Source organism: Asparagus officinalis, chromosome 8 (genome assembly GCF_001876935.1).
Source record: "Asparagus officinalis chromosome 8, Aspof.V1, whole genome shotgun sequence".
Classification (NCBI taxonomy): domain Eukaryota; kingdom Viridiplantae; phylum Streptophyta; class Magnoliopsida; order Asparagales; family Asparagaceae; genus Asparagus; species Asparagus officinalis.
In genome coordinates, this window is record NC_033801.1 from 36,610,822 (window position 1) to 36,618,507 (window position 7,686).

Sequence of the window (7,686 nt, forward strand, 5' to 3'; positions counted from 1 at the left end):
GGCGGAGCCACCTCAGGGTGGCTCGGCCCAGAGCCGAGCCACCCTGAGGTGGCCGGCCCAGATCTGTGCCCAAGGCACAGATCTGGTTGCCTATAAATAGGGGAGTTGGTTCATTGTTTTAGAGGACTTTTTTGGGAGTCGAAACTCTGCCGAATTGAGATCTCATTCTTGAGTTTTGAAGGCTTAAAGGCTTGGACATTCAGATCTGGTTCTCGGCGAACACCCGCGTCACAAAAGGCAGGAGTTCGAGAGAGGAAATCAGATCTGAGATCTACACCAGTGGGAGCCACCGATCTCGCTGACGAGATCGGAGCGTCGCAGCCACGGATCTCTATCCCGGTCGTGGAGGAGGTCGAATATGAGTTTGACCAACAGAAATACGAGGAGTACGTGTCCTCATCTGGATCAACCTCCCCCCGCAAGTACAAGAAATCCCAGAAGCTCTCTTCCAGGAGAAAGGTTCGTTGGTACGAAGAAGTTGAAGCTACCAACGACGACCTCACCCCAAATGACGCCAAAGTTGCGTCAGGTGAAGTTCCACCGGCCTCCAAAAAGGTCAAATCCGCCATTGAAGGCGTAGTGACTCTCTCTAAGAGAGCTCGCCAGAGGCAGCGTCAACGCCTTGCGAAACAATTCGCAAAGGCCATGGAGTCTGTTGACGGGATCCGCTACAACGCGGATCTGAAGAACAAGCGAGGCAAACAGCCTCAAAGACAAATGAAGGGTTGCTTCTCCAAGCCGTCGATGAACGAATGGGTCCGTGTCAAACGGAATCGATCAACGCTCGAGGAGCGCATTCGCAAACGCCGCGCACTATCAGCGCAGACACGGGCTCAAGCTGAAGAAGCCCGTAGAAAGCTGCAGAAAGAGGTGGCCAAGAAGCCGCCATCAACCCGCAAAGTTTGGATGCCAAAGTCTGAAGCGGCGGTTCAGACCAAAGAGCAACAACATCAACCGTCGAAAGTGCAACTTCCGGCGAGTCAACCCAAATCGCCGATGATTTCCACAACTGCTCCGGGAGATCCCACAGGACCGTCCCAGAAAAGGAAGTCGGTTTTGGAGCGCCTCGGTCCACTTCCCAAGGAACGAGGCAAAATTCCAGTCCAGGAACGTTTGGGGCCAATGAAGAAGTCCCGAACGATTCAACACGCTGGGGGTCGCCGCAACCCTCAACATGACAAAGAGATTATGGCACCCAAGCGCACTACTTTGCGCATTGAGGTTCAGGAGCCCGTTGAGAATTCACGCCCACAAAGGCGCGTTTTGAGGCGTGTGACTCTTGAAAGCCCAAAGAAGGCAATTCATCCTCGGAAGGAAATGTTGTCGTCCGATGACGATGACATTATACCTGGGAAATCGTGCCAACACATGATAGGTTGCTCCGACTTTCAAACGAACGAGCTGTACTATCGTGCTGGGAATGCAAGCAAATCCAGAAAGAGAAGCCCTCGAAGGCTCCAAACTCAGTGCCCTTGTTCAAAACTCATTCGGGCGGTATTGTCTGAGTGCAACTGTATCAAGGCAGTCCCCGAGAGAGTTTCTGTGTTCGAAAGGCTCAGCACTGAAACGCCTAAACCAAGGCATAGGCGTTTCCGACAAAGGAGAACGGTGGTCGAAGACAGAGAATTTCCGAGGGTCACCACTAACATGACCAGCAAAGGGACATCGGCACGGGACAATCTCGAATCAATTTGGAACGCACCCCGGCGTCTAACCCGTCTGCAATCTGGAGCCATCAAACGAGCAACTTATGGTAGGGTTCGTACAAGAATGCCTTCAGAAGATGAAGAATCTGATGCCGGCTCTGCGGTTGCATCAGATAACACGGTATCCAGCGAGGGGCAACCTCGCGAAGCACTCATGATAAGCGCGGAGCAAGTGGCCAAGATGCTTGAAGACGCCTTGGCTAAACAACAGGAGACCTTCAGGTTCGAAATGCAGATGGCCATGCAGAACATGAGAGATATGCATGATCAACAGATCCACGCACTGACGAACCAGCAAGGCGAACCAAGTCGTCGTAACCAAGTTCATCAGGAAGATGAGGATACAAATGGGGCTCATGATGCCAATAATCCTCCTGTCAACGCAGGGGGTGGTAACGAGAATGCTACCGAAGACACAGGTGAAAGCCTGAAAATTAAAAACCTCGAGAGCAAAATCAATACATTGATTTCCGCTCAAGAGATGAAAAAGACAGGCATTCCTTGTCCATACCCATGGGAGTGGGAATCAATCCCATACCCGGCGAAGTTCAGTCTAATTAACTTCACGTCGTTTAATGGGATGGGTTCACCCACTCAGCATTTGATTTACTTCAAATCACACTTAGGGGTAATCTCTGGTAATGAGCCTCTAATGGTGCGGTCATTCGTTGGCACTCTTCGCGGAGCCGCCTTCGATTGGTATCGCCGCCTCAAGCCAGGTAGCATAAACAGCTGGGACGACATGGAGACTAAGTTCCTTGCAAATTTCTTCGACAACGACACTGAAATATCTATCGGATGGTTGCTCGATGAGAAGCAGAAGGATGGGGAGTTAGTCGACACCTTCGTCAAAAGGTTTCGGAACAAGGCGATGAATTGCCAGGACCCGATCACTGAGGAGTTCATCCTCCAGACCTACCACAACAATCTTTCGCTGGACGTGTTGGAAGCAATGGGCACTGCACCATCCAAGACATGGAAGGATCTGAAGGTCCAAGGGGAGCAAGCTGAGCGGTTCCTCAGAAGGAAGAAGGCGGAAAGAGGCCAACAGGCGAATAATGCTCCGCAACAGAATTTCAACCCACGAGGAAAAGGTAAGGCACACGCTAATGCAGTTGATGCTAATCAAACCTTTCAATTGCAACCTCAACAAGCACCACGAGCGCCACAACAATCTCGTGGGCAATGGTAACAACGGCCTCAGAAGCAGAAGTCTTCAGAACCGAGGTTTCCTAAAACATACTCATTCAAAGATGACGAGGTGCCCGCCATCTTCAAATATTTGTTGGAGAACAACAAAATCCAGCTGCCGGCGATTGTAGATCAAGAGGGGGCTAGCAAAGTAACGGATCCGAAATACTGCGCGTATCATAGAGCGGTCCATCACCCTACGAGGTCATGCTACCACCTCAAGGATAAGATCCAGGCATTAATTGATATGGGCGTCATAACTCCAAAGCCTGCCAAGAATGTGGGGGCGAACGCGGTGTCAATCAGCTTTGGATCGGTGCCTACAACTTGGTTCGAGCCAAAACGTGTCACCAAAGTCGGGATGAAGACGATGAATGATGACCCGCACGGACAGCGCCAAAAGGGACTTGTGCCACATACAACCCCAAACGGCGAAATCCTCTGGGTTCATCCCGATCTCATTGAAGACGAACAGTGGACGATTTCCTCTAGAAGGAAGGGTAAGGGCAAGTCCTGCAATGCTACATCCGCAATCTTCGAGGAGGATGGCGATGAAGCTCCTACTTTCCCGCTCTCCGAAGAAGAACAAGAAGTCTTCGCCACTAGAAGCGGAAATGAGTATCACTACAATTATCCACCACCTAGCGAGCAGGGGGTGAATAAGCGGGGACCAGCTAAAACCCTCACGGAGATGGGAGTGATCACGAGTCCTACACCGGGTGAAGAAGCTCAACGACAGCCGGTGAACAAACCAAAAGAGAAGAATCCCCAGGAGATTCAGAATCCGAAGCAGTCTCGTTTCAGTCGTCCGATTAGAAGAGATAAACCGGAGAGCTCGAAAACTCCGCAAATTTTCGATATAATGGCTCAACTAGCCAACATTCCAGCACGGATAACGTTATATGAATTGCTGCGGTTGTCCAAGGAGACCAGGGAAGCCTTATAAGAGGCCTTGGCCGATTCAGAAGCGTTCCTCACTCGGATCAAGCCGGCTCCAGAAGGACCAGAACTGTTAGCTCAACAGTGCAATGTAGCGGCTAAGAACCTTCCCTGCATCACCTTCACCAAAGAGGATATGCAGACGAAGAATTCGAACCATGATCGGCCCCTATACTTCGTCGGGTACATTGGCTCCAGCGAAGTCAACCGAATCCAAGTGGATCCGGGTTCCGCTGTGAGCATTATGCCGCTACGCCTAATGCATAGCCTTGGCATTCCAGTCAGCAAATTGGCATCTACAGGCACGGTCATTTACGGATTCAACACTAGCGGGTCAAGGCCTTTGGGAAAGATCCGGATAAAGTGCCAAATGGGCGATCTGAAGACGGAGGTCACGTGTTACGTGATTGATGCTGAGACATCATATAACTTACTTTTGGGTCGGCCTTGGATCCATAGTAACGTTATAGTTCCCTCCACCCTACATCAGTGTCTGAAATATGTCGACACTGATGGAAGGGTCAGGACGGTGGTCACGGATAAGCAACCATTTAAAGGGTTTGAGAATTATTTCACTGATTCTCTCCTTTATGGTAACGAATACGATACTGAACCATCGGTCCAAGGCACGGACAGCGGAGAAGAAGCTGATGCCGAACCCGGATTCGATTACAATGGTGATTTTGTTTTAAACGACATTGTACCCTTTGTAATCAATCTTGACGATGGACAATCGTCAGATGGCAGTTGTAACTGGCAACTTGCCAATATTGAAATAAAAGATGATTTAGAGTACTCGTTGTCTCTTGATGATGCGATAAAGGGATTACACGATAATCTTGATTTATGTATGCCGCTCCGATCATCTTACGTAACAAAGGAACGCCTCCAGCATTCTTTCGGAACAACCATGGTCATCCCGAACAAAATAAGAGGCGCAAAAGAAATGATTTACGGTAAAGGAAAAAGCTCCCCATTACCAGATCATTTCTTAAGCGAAGATGAAGATGATGACAAACCTGGTCGACATTTATCTAAGTATAGTCCAAAAGCACGCAAGCTCATGGAAAAACAGGGATATAACTTCGCACTCGGAGAAGGTTTGTACTTTGATCGAGGTTCCCGTATCCCAGCCAAAGCAGCATATGTACCAAAAGGGAAACCGGATGATTATTATCGTCACAAAAGAGGCTTAGGCTATGTTTATGATGATGAATGTGGTTGGCAAATTATCGATCAAATTGCTAACAAAGCTAAGGATGGGTACTCTTCTGATTCTTCAACTGGAGATTCCGATACAAGTCTGGGAGAAGTCTTCAAAGCCCTAATGGCGAACATGGCTACAGCTGATCCGTCCATAATAGAAGACGACGATCAAATGCCAACATGGGAAGACCCGTGGGTTCATCACCTGAACATGCAGTATGGTGATAGGTTCGAACAGAGGGAACCCCCCACTGAAGATAAAATAGTCCAAGTTAACATGGACGACGAGACCAACCCAAGGCCGATATTCATCAGCGATAGTCTTCCTTCAAATGAGAAGGAGGAACTAATCGCTCTCATCAAGGAATACATTGACGTTTTCGCTTGGAACTATGAAGATATGCCAGGGCTCGACCCCAATGTAGCAATGCACCGCCTCGATATCAAGCCGGATACCAAACCTATCAAACAACAGCAAAGACGGTTTCGTCCGCAGATAATGGAAGCCATTGAGGCAGAGGTTAAGAAATTGATCGAATCGGGATTTATCCGAGAGGAGCAGCATCCAGACGGGTTAGCCAATATCGTCCCAGTCATGAAGAAAAATGGTAAAATCAGGATATGTATCGACTTCAGGGACTTGAATGCGGCATGTCCAAAAGATGACTTTCCTCTCCCAATCACGGACGTCATCATCGACAATACGTGTGGATTCGAGAGAATGTCCTTCATGGACGGCTTCTCGGGATATAACCAAATCAAGATGCACCCAGATGACGAGAAACATACAGCATTTAGAACGCCCCTCGGTGTCTTCTGCTACACGGTGATGCCTTTCGGTCTGAAGAACGCAGGCGCCACATACCAACGAGCGATGACTAAAATTTTCCAAAAGCACCTCAGGAAAACGGTTGAGTGCTACGTTGATGATTTGGTTGTAAAAAGCCGCAACAAAGAAGATCACATCAAGGATTTGAAGACGATGTTCGATCTCATGCGGAGTCATCAATTGAAGATGAACCCCACTAAATCCTTCCTTGGAATGTCCAGCGGAAAATTCCTTGGATTCGTCGTCACCACTAAAGGTATACATATCGACCCTGACAAGGTAAAGGCGATACATGAGTTGCAACCCCCGAGGAATCTAAGAGAACTCAGAGGATTGCAAGGGCGTTTAGCTTACATCCGGCGTTTCATCTCAAATCTCTCTGGGAAGTGCCAACCCTTCTCTAAGCTAAACAAGAAAGGTGTGTCATTTATTTGGGACGATTCCTGCCAAAAAGCACTCGAAGATATCAAGACGTATCTGACGAACCCTCCTGTTCTTGTCGCACCAAAATCAGGTAAACCGTTCTTGATTTACATCAAGGCGATGAACCATTCGATAAGTGCTTTATTAGCACAAGACGATGATAATGGTCACGAACAGGCAGTTTATTATCTAAGTCGGACTTTGGTAGACGCCGAGTCCCGATATCCGATGATTGAGAAAGAATGTCTCGCATTGGTATTCGCGGTACAAAAGATGCGGCATTATTTGGTCGGACAGACGATTTACGTTATCTCTAACGTTAATCCGATACGGGTATTTATGACGCAACCGGGTTCGATGAATTGGCGGTTAGCAAAATGGGCCCTTCTCTTGTCCCAGTATGACTTGCACTTCAAACAACAGAAGTCGGTCAAAGGACAAGCGATTTGTGATCTTTTGGCGGCAAGCCCGACAACAGATACGGCAGAAGTATATGATGACTTGTCGGATGAAACCCACGAGGTTAACACTACGTCGCATCAAGAAGTATGGCAATTATACTTTGATGGTGCTTCGAGATCAGTTAATAAAGCAGTAACCCCCGGATGTCCTAAAGTCTCCTCCAGAGTTGGAGTTGTCTTAGTTTCCCCGGGGAAGCATGTGATGCCTCGAGCTTACTCTCTGACAGATCCATGTTCCAATAACGTAGCCGAGTACAACGCGCTCCTTATTGGACTCAGTTTCGCCAAGGAGCTGGGGGTCGAATATCTCGAAGCTTTTGGAGATTCTCAATTGATCGTCAATCAAGTCCGTGGGGAGTATGAAGTCGGGAACCAAGACTTGATCCCATACCACCAGGAAGCCGTCAAAATGGCAAGTTCTTTTGAAGAATTCTTTATCGAGTACATCCCTCGTCTCCAGAACGCTTATGCGGATGCACTGGCAGCACTAGCAGTATCACTCGCGCAGCCGCCCGAAACTGAACTACTAGTCATAGTGAGATCACATCAACTCTGTATACCCATATATAATATGGATAACGAAGAGGAAGATGACAAAAATGCGAACGCCAAGGAGGTGAACTTAACTCAAATCGGGTCTGGGTCCCGAGATTGACGTTTTCCCATCATTGACTACGTCCAATATGGCATTTTGCCGGAAGATGTGAAAGAAAGAGAATCTATTCGCCGAAGAGCACCAAGGTTCTTCTATAATACCGAGACCCGTACATTATACCGTCGAGGGTATGATGATTTGCTCCTCCGATGCCTTTCGAACGAAGAAGCAGAAGAAGTTCTTAAGGAAGCACATGAAGGAGAGTGCGGCGCGCATCAGCCCGGTCCCAAACTGTATGATCGCATCAGGAGAATGGGATATTTCTGGCCAACAATG